This window comes from Perca flavescens, chromosome 6 (assembly GCF_004354835.1).
Source record: "Perca flavescens isolate YP-PL-M2 chromosome 6, PFLA_1.0, whole genome shotgun sequence".
Lineage (NCBI taxonomy): Eukaryota > Metazoa > Chordata > Actinopteri > Perciformes > Percidae > Perca > Perca flavescens.
In genome coordinates this window covers 20,339,548-20,353,173 of record NC_041336.1, presented here as the reverse complement: position 1 = coordinate 20,353,173, position 13,626 = coordinate 20,339,548, and the positions used below count along the sequence as shown (strand labels likewise).

Sequence of the window (13,626 nt, the reverse complement as noted above, 5' to 3'; positions counted from 1 at the left end):
GCCAAAGTTGCTAGCATGGCTGTAGATTCTTCGTCTTGTTGCCTGAAAAATGACTTAAATGATTAATCGATTGCCCAAATTGTTGCATAATTTTCCATTGATCAAGTAATCAATTAATAGGCTTATGGTTTCAACTATACTTTTAGGTTAACAATAATTCTTGGTATTGATATTCACTGATAATAGCCATGTTTTCCAGACAAGCAGGAATATGAATTTATCATTCAAAAAAGTTTAAGTCCATCACTGTTACCTGTTTCACCATTATGAATAGTATCATATATATATATATATATATATATATATATATATATATATACACATAAGGGATGGGACTCGATTAAAAAAAATTAATCTAATTAATTACAGGCTTTGTAATTAATTAATCGAAATTAATCACATTTTAATTCCATAAATATTTGACCTGAGAACAGTGAGAAGTAATTTTTTTCACATGGATTTTTAGTATACCATTGAATAATGACTGAATACATAAGCTTAAGCAACACCATATTGTTTATTTTTGTTCAACCAAGTCCAGCAGACCAGTGCAATTTTTGCCATTAAGTGTAGCAATAGCATATTTAGAAATATAGTACATTTCAGAAATTCAGGTAGCCTATAGGTAGGTAGACCTTCTGTAAACTATGTTTTTTTAAGTAAAGCACAATACTTTCAAGTACATTCAGACTTAGTTTCCCTGGTCCTTAAACCAGTCATCTGGTGGAGTGTAGGTTGGGTGTGGGTCCTTGTACTCGGAGTCGGGCTAACGTCCACGCTAGCTGCTAAATGTTTTGCGTCGAGGTGATACTTGAGGCTCGATGTGCTGCGGTGATATGCGAATTCCTTGTTGCATAGCATGCACACAACCATGCTCTAATCAACGCTTCCATCCGTTTTTTATAACAAAATTTCCCATCCACGGGGCCAACCAAAGCGGTCTTGTCAGCTTCTTCGTTCATGTTCACTGTGGTTTGTTGTTGTCTGAAGCACTGACATATATAAAAGGTCTGAAGTCATGAACGCTAGTTGGTGCTCCAGTATAATCAGTCCGCGTGTCTTTAACGTGTTATTTTTTGTGTAATTAATTAACGCATTAAAGTCTGTAATTAATTAATGTTAATTAACGCGTTAAAGTCCCGGCTCTAATATATATATATACAGTATATATATATATATATATATATATATATATATATATATATATATATATATATATATATATATATATATATATATATATGTATATATATGTATATATATGTATGTATATGTATATGTGTGTACTGTTACACTAAATTTAAAGTATATATTTTAAAATGGTTTGTCTTTATGATAAATAAATTCATCAACAAATGAAAGTCTGTCTTTATTAGGCTTCTAGCCATAGATTACTAAGTGGTAAAACGATGCAGAGATAGTATGGTAAACGGTTGGGAATATAAACTTTACAAGGAATAGTAAATACATCCTGTTATACAGTATATAGTGTTAATTTTTTACTCTATCCACAACATATAATGTATTTCCATACTTATCTATGTCAACACCAACAAATGCATCCAGTTTAAGCATGTGTTGATGCTGCTATGTTTGTGTTAATACAGGCATATAATGGTGTTTATTTGGAGCTGCTTAATTAGCAGCAACAGTAATGAAGCCACATGGGACATAGTGTTGGTATCTGGACGGCAAGGATAGGAAGATTATTTAGACTGGATTTGTCCAAGAAGCCGTTTTTGTTTTACCTACTACACAAGCACAGACACAATTCACACAATACAGGAAAACACACCGACACACACAAGCTTTCTTCTCTTGATCTGCTGCCAGAAGAGGTGTTTGCATGGAAAAACTTCTGTGTTTGTGTGTGTGTGTGTGTGTGTGTGTGTGTGTGTGTGTGTGTGTGTGTGTGTGTGTGTGTATATGTGTGTGTGTGTATATGTGTGTGTGTGTGGAGCTACCAAGGGCATAGCAGGGATTATTTGTAGTATCTTTATGGAGGGTTAGTTGATTGGAGAGATGTTATTGTTAACTGCTTCAAATCTGCGGGAATTTAATTTCTTCCTAACTTTCATTCACTTAAGTGTCCCATTAAATATGAACCAGCTGGGATTTACGTAACTCTTGTTACAGTAAAATATAAACTGATAAATTGTGATGATTCAGTGAAATTTGCTGGTAACAACGAAAAGACTTTCTTCCAGCATTAAACACCCTATAAGACCTCAATCATTTAAATTGGTCCTGGGAGATGCAGGAAGTACATTTTTGAACAACAGCATCACACTTCACGTCCATGTGGGTGTTCAGAATAATGAGGATTGTTAAATTAAAATGGGTCCCCTTATTTATTGCAGAAAGAGAAGAGTCTCTTCCCAGAATTTGATATGAACAACAAAGTGTGTGTGCGACTACCTGTGATTGTGTGTGTCTGTGCATGTGTGTGTGTGTGTTGTTCCAGGGAAAGTGCCAGTTTCAGCGTTTTAACTGACGCAGGCTGACTGTGAAGGAGCAGAAACTGCAATGAGACTGACAACACACACTTTCTTCCCCTCTCTCTCTCTTACACACACACACACGTGCGTGCGCGCACACACCTACACTGACACAACTCACTTACAATGTTAAGTTGTGATGACTTTTGGTCTTTTTTCTTGATTTGAAATTCTAAGCAGTGCAGTGATCTGTCTGTCAGTCTGTCCTAGAACTATTGCTACATTGTATTTTAGCTGTATTGAAAATAATAGCTTGAATAAAAAGATGTTTAAGTTCCATTCAAAGTCTGCAGGTGAACAAAGTCTTCAGGAGACTCTTGAGAGCAGCATCCCGATACTATACATCTCTGTCTGCAAAGGAACCATGATTCCGTGCCAAGGTTTATGAGGACGATATCTTAAAATGATTTACAGCCCACCACAGAGCTGCTGTAAAAATCCATGAATCATCAAGGTTTGATTTTATTAGCGATGAGCTGCGAGAGAAAAGTTCACATCATCACCTGAGGGTGGAGGTATTGAGCTCTGCATTGTTTCTTTTCTCTGTGTGTGTCTCTCCAACCTGAGGAAACTGCGCTACAAGGTTAACATCTGTAGGAGTCAGGAAGAGAGGGATGCAAGGACTGGAAAAACAGCATGAGGAGAATAGGGATAATGGAATGAGGGAGAATTTAAGAAAGAGAAAGAGGATAGAAAGAAAGAAAGGGAAGGGCAGTAGATTGAGTTTTATGATGATTAGGGAAGGCACTAAATGGAAATAGAAAATAACATTTAATTAAATATAGTGGCAATAAATTGTGGGAAAGCGAAAGAGCATGAATAGAGGGATGGAGGACAGGAAGAGTGATCAGAGAGAAATGGAAAAAGAGAGAGCTGCTGAAACAAGAGATCAATACTTTACTGTTGGGTGCTGAAACGGTGGTGGCAACTGTCTCCCTGAATTTCCTCCTTAGCTAGACAGACACACACACACACACACACACACACACACACACACACACACACACACAGGCACAAACACACATATACACACACACACACACACACATGCTTAAAGCCTGAGCAGGAGAGTGTCTAAAGCTGTTGAGGTGACAGAATCATAGGACGCCTGCTGAATAAATGTAACAGGTCTTGCCTGTTTCACCTTCAGTCAATCTGAATCAAACATCATTTGTATAACACATTTAGAGGCAGAAGAGCTTTACAATCAAATAAAAGTAATTTGACAAAAAACAATCGTACAAGTCACATGGTGACTGAACCATCTCCATGACAACTGAATAAATTCCATCCACTGATGTTGGCCATAAGATGTAGCTGGAAGCCCAGAAAAAATGAAAAACTGCTATTTCCAAGATAAACGATGAAGCATAATGTTCAACATTATGGAAGTAGAATATATCAGCCGATACATCACTATACAAAGGGAAATAGCATGTAGAATACACATGAGCTATATTATTGTGCAGATGTCCATACTTCTCTGGTTCTCTGGTTAAACACACTCCTCTACCTTACTTCTGTCCTCACCTTTATAAGACTCTCTCTGATTGGGAATTCATTCCTCATCCCAATCACGTGTCTCCTCTATTGCTCTCTCTATCAGGGAGTGTGCTCGTGGTGACACCCTGGGCAAAAGTATGTTTGGAAAATACTTTAAAATGAACCTTTCCCTACATAATATCCCTTTATTGATGTATAAAAAGAATCTGTCCAGTTTTAAACTTACAATACAGTTTGTATTGGAAACAATGCAATGCATTTACTGCCGGCAGTTTGTCAGGTGGTTAGAAAGAGTTTTTATAAATCTGATAAAAACATATTGGCTGATAAAAAGAAATTCCATTTCACAAACGGTAAGGCCACTTACAAACTTTAATAACTGATGCTTTTTGTCCTGCAGTCCTTGAAAGTGGCAATTAAGATGAAATAATTGCATGGTTCCTTCTAAAATCCAAATGAAAAAGCTAATTTCTGCTCTTGAAATAATGTACCACCGTCCTCTTGATAACGTTTTCTTGAAATTCACGGAGACAAACATGCTGATGAATACTGGCCCACAGAGCAGATCACCTCATCCACATCTGCTGTCAATGTGAAGACAGTCTAACCCTATTAGTCAGTCCGTCCTGTCAGTTCATTGCATCACATACTGTAGCTGTGGTTGTATTTATTGATCTTAAGCCAGTTTAGAGTTATCAGAGCACACTGCAGCCTCTCAGTCCTCAGTGTGCTTCAGTATCTCTCTTTCATTTGTGCTTCGAAAAGGACTTGAAAGAGAAACGCCAACCCCTTCTCAGAGTTCATGAGCTGGAAAGATGAAGGTCAAAAGCACATACCACCCTCACTGGGCTAGTGTGCAAAAAAATGCCCACCTGGGGAGAGAGCACTTTGGCAAGTGTGTCACAGACAATATATTACATAACGGTGCGGTCTGACACAAAATCTACAGTCATTCCTCTAAGTCAGGGATGTACGAGGTCATTGTGCCTCATCCTTTGCAAAATAAAATGTTCTAAAGCTGCTTCCCAGTGTTTGCCAGGGGCCAAAAATCGAACAAAGATGAAACAGTTTGATACTTAAACCAAACGCAATCTGTGAAACACTTTTAGGTTGTTGTTGAGTGGTGACAGTGGCTGTTACAGGAGATCTCAGCAGAGAGATGTGATAGGATGGACACATGAATGAAGCATTACTCGTGTGATCAACATGCAATGAATAATCAGGATGGTATAATCTATGTACCATTTCAGTATGATGGGGAAAAATGAAAGTATGTCATTTCAAAGTTACAGTACATTTTTGGGGTCAGAGAATTATTGATTTGACATTGTTCACTTTAGCTCTTACTAGTAAATGTGTCAGATTTAGTCCTGCACACACCCACACGTGTGTTTTTAGTTATCATGGCTGAGTAGACTGCTCAGTTTGAAGCTGGGAGGACGTGAGCAGGGAATTACACAAGGTCACCAGACTCCATGTACCAATATGAATAGTAAAGGTGTAATTTGTCCCACCTCAGCAGGTTATAAAAAGCTAACAGAGAGGGTGAGGGAGATGACAATCGAGCACCGTCTGTATACACCCACACAGTCCCAAGGAGAGGTCTAATTAGGAAGTGAAAGCACCTGTGAGGGTTTGCAAGGGTTTTCACATCACTAAACTTCACTGTAATAATGGATATACTAAACATATCATGACATATTGTATTATTATCAAACAAATATAGATACCTTCAGGTTTGGATGATCCTGTTCATGATCAATCCAATTGCACTGGACACCGTCAGATACAGTGAAAAGCATGATTCAGGTACTAAACCAAGCCAAATCCATACACAAATGATACCATTTCCAGTCCAATTATACAGGCATTTTTAACCTCATTTATAATCCTAACCTACTGGTTTGACAGGCCAATGACAGCATCTCTGTGGGATCTACAATTATGTGGCAGTGGTATGTAGTCACTGAAATCACAAGCTGCTCTTACTGTAAGTTCTGTGATACAGCATTTGATAAAGACACAGAGGAAAACACCAGATTGCAAGAAGGCGTTAATGATTGCCAGTACTTAATCACAGGCAGTTAAAAGCATGTACTGTACAGTATATACAAAAGTTGTGGGAATTGAACCAAAGGGATTTTAGTATCACAGACACCTACACCATCGCTAGAAGTGTAATTGCTATAGAAGTAGGGGAGTTCCTTTAGCCTGACGTCGTCATACTCTGATTCTAGTCAGAATATGAGTCTGATACTGCTCCATTGGGCTGTGATTATGGGGCGCGTTTCAACCGAACCAGGAAAGAAAATGCCTCTGCACTCAATTGGATAGACCTACAACCAATCAGAGCAACGGAGACAGACGTCACAGAAGCTGCAAGTCAAAGGCAGGCTTTGACAGAGGCGGCAGTTTCCGTGTCGTGCGGACGGGTGTATCAATGTGTATACATGCGTGATAGCGGTTCTCTGTTCCTCTTTTAAAATTAATGCGTTGTCGATATCTTCTATAACAGACGCGATGGCAGCCATCTTTGTTATAAACAAATTCAACCCAAGGGCTCTTTGGTGACATGTTTGATTACGTTACTGTTGATCATCTGTCCATCATCGTATAAAGCCCGCCGTGACAATTTGATTGGTCCGAACAGCTCTGGCTCGAGCATAGTTGCTCCACAACGGATCAAATCCAGACCGAACTTCCCAACCTCAAATGTTGTGGGCGGGGCTAAGTTTGGCTGGCATCCAGGCTAGAGTTCCTTGTCAGGACATATTAGAAACGCATAGTCATCATCTGTCATTTTAAAGAAACTGATCACCATTGAAGTTGAAATCTTTAGTTGTAAACTGCTTTTGTGAGGTCAGACTGTTCACCTTCACACTTGCTGTGAATCAATACATGTAGCTTGTTGATTGCATGCAGGTGTACTCAGTGTTGCCTCCACTCTGTGTTCTGTACTGTACCTCTTGGACAATTAGACTTGACTTGGATTGATGCATCACTAATGTTATGTCAAAACAGTTTTTGTGAAAAAGGCCTATGTGAACTTAACGGGGTATTTTAACTCATTGACTTTCCGTGGTCCTTTTTTTTATGATTAACAATTTTTATTTAACTTTAACCCGTGGTCCTTTAAAGCTTTCTTTATCTTAATGAACGTCCGTTACATTCAAGCCATTGCCAAATGAGTTGATCCAAAGCTAATTAAGACTATCAGCTCCACACAACTCCCTCTGCATTTCTCATTATGGCTATGTTCAGAAACTGGTGTGTCCGGCGACTTTAGCACGCAGAAAATCGAGTGAAGATAATTACCTCTTCTGAAGAGTCCATCATGGAGCGTGGAGGAGTAGTGGGGGTGGTGCGAGGAATGCTTGTGTCATGTGGATGCGCGACAGTTTTGTTTTCATTACTTAGAATTCCTCATGGGGGCGACAGAAACTACGCATTACAGCTTTAACGGCACTTTGGCTTCATTGGAGCATCTTTTCACTTTTGAGCTGTTGCCATTTTTTTTATTTAAGTAATGATCCATACTTGACTATTTACACATTAAAAAGATAGTTTATAAAGACAATACCGTTCACGTATACATGTGGGCGCCATCTTTGGAAAGCAGTCACGACCAGTTGAACGACAAATGCCGTGCAACCAGTATCCAGAAACATAGCTCAAACACGGCCTTCATCGTTCGACTGGTCATGACAGCTTTCCCAAGATGCCGCCTGCATGTATACATGAACGGTATTGTTTTTATAAGCTATCTTTTTAATAAACTGTCTGTACACTTACAAAGTTCTCAATGCTTGTAGGGACCCTCATTGTGCTACCGTGGAAGTGTGGTGCTATTTTGAGCCTTGTTAGTGGTATAGAAGTAGCGATTTCTTTTTACTTTCCTCGTGCCCCGACGACTAGCGTTATAAGCTATTTAGCGGTTTGGGCTAAAACTGGTCAGATTTGATTAGCATGAAAACATATCCCAGAGAACGGTCAAATCGGTAATCATGTGTTATTAACCCCTAGGTTCATTTTGCGCCGGATTCGTCCTTTGAGGGAAGCCAAGTCACAGGTAAATTACACAAAAGTCATAAAATATAGCATCAAAGATGACATGTAAGTAATGTTAAGACGTTTAAGAGATAACTTTGGCTGATGCATGGCCCTGTCTGTGTGCTCAGATCTAATGTGTTTTGCAGACTAGTTGAAACTAGTGAAGCAGACCGTGTGAATGCCGAAGAAGTTGTTGCAGGAATCATAACACAAGTGTTGGACGAGTACAGCAATTTAGGAGACATTTTATGTTTAGGAAGGTGGTAAGTGGAGGTGGGACAGGACACTTAGATTTTAAATGTGAGTTTTAGCACTAAACCAGTAAATGATGTGTTAGAGACGTGTTTTGTACTTAAACAACTGTCCCTCTGTGCTCACAAACCTTGACTGGCAGACTGATTACATCTTAACTTTTTCTGTGCTCACTCAATAGTATTGCTATTAATACACTTTTGTATTATCTGTCACTCTGATTTATGAAGAAATGAGCAGACAATAACTACCTGCATCCTGTCTATTCATCCCTCTTTCTGTTTTCACAAGGCATAGAAAGAAAAAAAAAAAGAAGAAGCAAATTTTAGAAATAAAATAACACACACCACCTACAGAACCACAGTTAACTTTTTGATGAAAGAACCACTGCTTCCCTGGAGGAAATGTTTAGGTGTGTGTGCGTGTGCATGTGCTGATTTGTCTGTTGATAGTGAGTCGTCAGTCCCTGCTGTGCCTTCTGGCTTGATGAGAACATCAAGAGGCCTTTCTGACTCATGGCTGAGTGTGTGTGTTTGTGTGCATGTGTGTATGTTTTGGTCTGTCTGTCTCTGTGCCTGTCAGTCTCGTCTAAGTGGATGATGCATTATACAAATTCCACATGCTTTTGTATAAATTGGTCCAGCTTGTTATATACAGTAGAAAGAGCCACTTTGTAAGTGATAATGTAGTTGGGTGTATCATTCTTTGATATTCTTATATCGATCATTCTGGATGAGACAATTACTTAGATTCATTTCACCAAATGGGATAAGTACGAGTATATTTAAAGCAGCAAAGAGGAAACCAAAAGAACGTCACAATAATGAGCTTGTAACATATTAGCAAATAATGGCCTCCTTACAAATCTGGCATAAACAGGGCAACATGGACATCCTATCAGAGTTCTCTTTTTGACCACCTGTTGGATATAAGTCCAAACGTCACTGTCGTGTTTATGCCCAGCTGCACCAGCGGAATGCAAGTTTGATCCTAAGGCACTAGTAACTAGTTTCACACTAACTTGCCAATGAATGACAACTTGTTTTATCTGTAGTACAGTATTACAGTAATGATGGCTGTATCACACTTAATATGGTCAATAATAATAAATATAAAAACATCAACAAGAGTGTCTGGAAAACTTAGATCTTAGGATTTAAAGGATTCTCCTGAAGTCACCACATAAACATTTAAAAACTTCTGTTACAAGAGGGGGGAATTGCGAATTTGCTGATTTAAATCACTTTATTCAGTTCAGTTCAGTTTCATAGTCACTGACTATGCAGTTCACTTTTTTCCCCCTAAGCTAAGCAGTTGCATCATTGTTCAAAAGCACTTGACTACGTAAGTTCAGTTTGTGGTCGCTCACTTCAGTACAAAACTAGGAAGCACTGTACATGAGGTTAATGTCTCAGCAGCCTAATATTTACGTCAGAGTTATTAGATCATGATTGTTACTGTGACTTTTGCTGTCTTTTAATAGGCTTTTAATGAGGATGTAACATACGCCTAAGCTGACAACGATGCTCTTAGTCACCATTTAAAGATTTGTTCATAAGGATTAGTTCATACTGAACTCCTCTAGCAACCAAGTAGTGCTGGCGGCAGTTCCCATCTTAAGTGAATGCAGCATACAATTATACTAACAAATTACAGTAACAGTACAGAGCGTTCGTTTAAGTGTAATCATACATGTAGAGGAATGTAATCATTTTTTTCTTTTCCAGGGCTCTTTGAACATTAATTGGTCACTTCTTTGTAACCAATGTCTCATGACAACAGTTAACCAGGATAACTTTACACTTTAAATGATTCTCTTAACTCTACTTACTGACATACACTGTAGACGTATGGCTAGTGGAAAGGCCTGTAGATTTGGTACTACAACTCCTGGACTCTTTGGCTTTGTGAAATAGTAAACGTTTTTCACCGGTCACTTCTCATCTAGTCTAATGTATATCTAGTGTAGAAACGACTTGTGTGCTCATCACATCTGTCCCTGATTTTATATGAACCAGCATTGTTTGGATTCCTTTGGTCCTGCAAAGCAAGAGCGGGAACATTGTCTGAAAGCAGCACAGCTTCAGACTGGACTGTTGATTCAGGGAGCCATCTGATTTAATGTTAATGTAAAAAATACTCCTTAATGCAGCTTTAATGATGTTGGCTGCCACAATAGGATTTTTCACTCGGGTCCTGAGTAGGGGTGTCACGATACAAAAAATTCAGTGCCAATACCAGTAAAATAACACAATTCTCGATGCCAATTTCGATACCACGGTAAAAAAAAAAGGAGTTTCTAAAATTCCATGTACTTGAACTTGAAACATGAACTTCTTTATTAAAATATTTGAAAAATATCTCTTCTGCCCTCTGCATTTCTTTTTTTTTTACTCCCTTCTTTTCTCTTTAAACATAAAAACCCTGGAGAAAGGCTTGCTACTCACCCTAAGACATAACATTCTCCTCTTCAACCTTATCAATTAAGAAAAGGGAAAATAATGTACACCACCCACAGTTATTTGCTGTTCTGTAATTCCACGCCATTTATCAAAACAAACCCATTGCACGGTGAATTTCCATAAACCTGTAACAGCACTGCTTTATCATTTAATTGGTCCCCAGTGAGAGAGACACCTTAACATGCAAATAATACAGAAGCTCTGAATTAAAAGCAGAATACACAGGCAGAAAAGCTATTGAATTCACAAGTGGTTGTCTGACAACTGTGGTGCTCTTGCTTAAAGAGTTTTCAATTTTCTTCAGGTTAACAAAAAGACAGAAGTCCAGCATGTGTAGAGATAAGCACATTTCTTTTTTAGTGTTTATGATTCAGAGGTTATTATTGATTTCACAGCAGCCTGGAACAATACTCGACTCCCACAAGGCATCAAAGAACAGACACAACGGTCACAAAGACAGCAAGCAACAGTCAAAAAGCTATGTCTATTTGCAATGTAACATACAGCCAAAATACCATACTTCATTAGGTTTCTTAGCACACTGTGAGGGAGAAAAGTACGGTGGCCCTGAGAGGCCATAGCACACAACAATAAGACAATACATGCAAATAAACCACAGCATGCAACAATAAGACAACACATGCAAATAGCTCACACCACAACGGAAGTGTTTCCAGGGGATACTTTTAAGTGATGCACACGTGCCTCAACCATTGGCTTTCCGGTACATAGACAGACCAACAACAGGATAATTTTAACAATTGAATGCGTTTTAGGCAAGAAATTAACTTGAATATAGGCTAAACGGATATCTCTTTCCCGTTACGCCTCTGCCTGCTGCGCTGTGGCCGTGTGTGTGTGTGTGTGTGTGTGTGTGTGTGTGTGTGTGTGTGTGTGTGTGTGTGTGTGTGTGTGTGTGTGTGTGCGCGTGCGTAGGCGCCGATTTATGTTTTCCCCCGTGGGTGCTCACGGGCGCACGCCCTTCAAAAAAAAAAAAGTAGTCAAAAATTGTTTACACTTCAGAACATTAGGAAATGGACAGCGGCTGACACGAACACACGCGCCTAGTAACTCAATAATTTAGCCGTAAAGTATGTGTTTAACTCAGGACAGCGCCACTTCTCACAAATACAGATAGGATTGGAGATGAAAAGATTAACTGACACGTAACCGCGATCAGCTTCGTGGGAAATTAAGAATCAATGACACCAACATAACCAATCACACTATGACAGACGCTCCACTTAGCACCAACTGCAATGTTTAATTTTAAATGAATGTAGCCTACTGGAAGTCTGGCACACGTAGGGTGCTCAGTATTTTATTATTATGTATCGGTGCCTCTGTGTTTGTGTGTGTGTGTGTGTGTGTGTGTGTGACTGCCGGCCAGCGAGGTTGTTAAGCCTGCAAGCGCTTGTGGAGTTTAACTCCAAAAATGCAGCTAACCACAGGTTCCCGTTAATCTTAAAAGCCTCTTATTTACGAGACTGGTCTGAGAGACCTCCAGCTTACAGTGTGTCCGAGCAGGACTGTCTGAGCGACGAGCTAGCGGCCCCAGCAGGCGCTAGCTGGCTGTCGCGTCACTTTATGGAGCTACTCAATTCCGAAAAAACTTTGAGGCAAATTGTCTATTCGGCAACGATTTTTGCAAGACTGCCTATGTTCTGTGGCCTCTCAGAGCCACCGTAGAAAAGAGGGAGAAGTATACGTAGGTACTGTCTAACAACAAGAGTTCTAATTTAGGGCTGCATCTGCCGATTGTTTTCATTGACGATATAATTTCTCGATTATTCAATTAGTTGTTTGGTCTATAACATCAACATCAATGTCAGAAAATTGTGAAAAATTTCAATCAATGCCCATGATGACGTCCTCAAATGTCTTTTTTTTGTTCACGACTTAAAGATATTCAGTTTACTGTCATAGAGGAGTGAAATAAATATTCACATTCAAGGAGCTGGAATCAGAATTTTTGACAAAATTACTCCAACCGATGAATCAATTCTCAAAGTAGTTGGCGATTCATTTAATAGTTTTTATTTGAATAATTTAATAAATACTGTCATTCTACAGAAGTTAAACTTCACAAAACTCTGATTAAAAAAAAAAACTTTTTCCTCCATGAACCCTGCAGGTCAGAGGAAGGCCTCAGGTCATGGTCACCTTCTGGTGTGACATTGTTACATGTTTTCAATGCAATGTGTCTAAATGTCTAATAAATGTGTTTCTGCCACATATAACCTGTGACTCTCTATCCCTGAAAGTGACAGTGACTGGTAGGGTTGAGGTTGGATGACTTTGTTGTTTACTCTGCAGGGAGAAGTCCATTTATCATACGGAGAGGTGGAGGTGTGAGTGGGAGTAGTCTGATGACATGGACTGCTGCACCACAGGGAACTGCTGTATGTGTATATATTTTAGGTATATGTCCAAAAGACATGTTTGTTACTGAGTAATATTGATAAGAATTCTAACTCTAATTCTACCCAATCAAGCTAGATAAAAGATGGTTAGATAAAATGGTAAAATGTATACATTGCTGCACACATCATTGCGGTTTGTATGAGAAAGTTGGTTTGTCTTCTTTATACAACTGTAGAATGGAGCACTGGAATATTTGTATTCTTTATAAGGCTGTATTGCACAAACTGACTCTTTATTTATGTTCTCTACTGACGCCTAAATCTATTAATAGCTGCAGCCTGAGGTCACACATACAGATTATGTACGTCATTCCTCGACCCGTACTGTGTTTGGTAAAAGTGCTTTTAAATGTTTTGCTCCGGCATCATGGTGTGAGCTACAAAGTCACCTCAAACTAGATTATTTAAAATGTAATAATTTATACTGTTTATTGATCC

General features: G+C 38.9%; 1 long non-coding RNA gene across 2 annotated transcripts in view; it reads left to right on the top strand.

Annotated features, from left to right (window-relative positions):
* The window catches only part of LOC114557922 (uncharacterized), a 23,976-nt gene extending 10,350 nt beyond the window's left edge, over positions 1–13,626 (top strand). Inside the window, exons 3-5 of one of the 2 annotated variants that reach the window (XR_003692864.1) lie at positions 8,025–8,070; positions 8,180–8,314; positions 13,082–13,626. This is a non-coding gene — a long non-coding RNA (uncharacterized LOC114557922). Of the gene's footprint in view, positions 1–8,024; positions 8,071–8,179; positions 8,611–13,081 lie in introns of those variants that run through there. The other variant, XR_003692863.1, reaches the window with a different exon arrangement.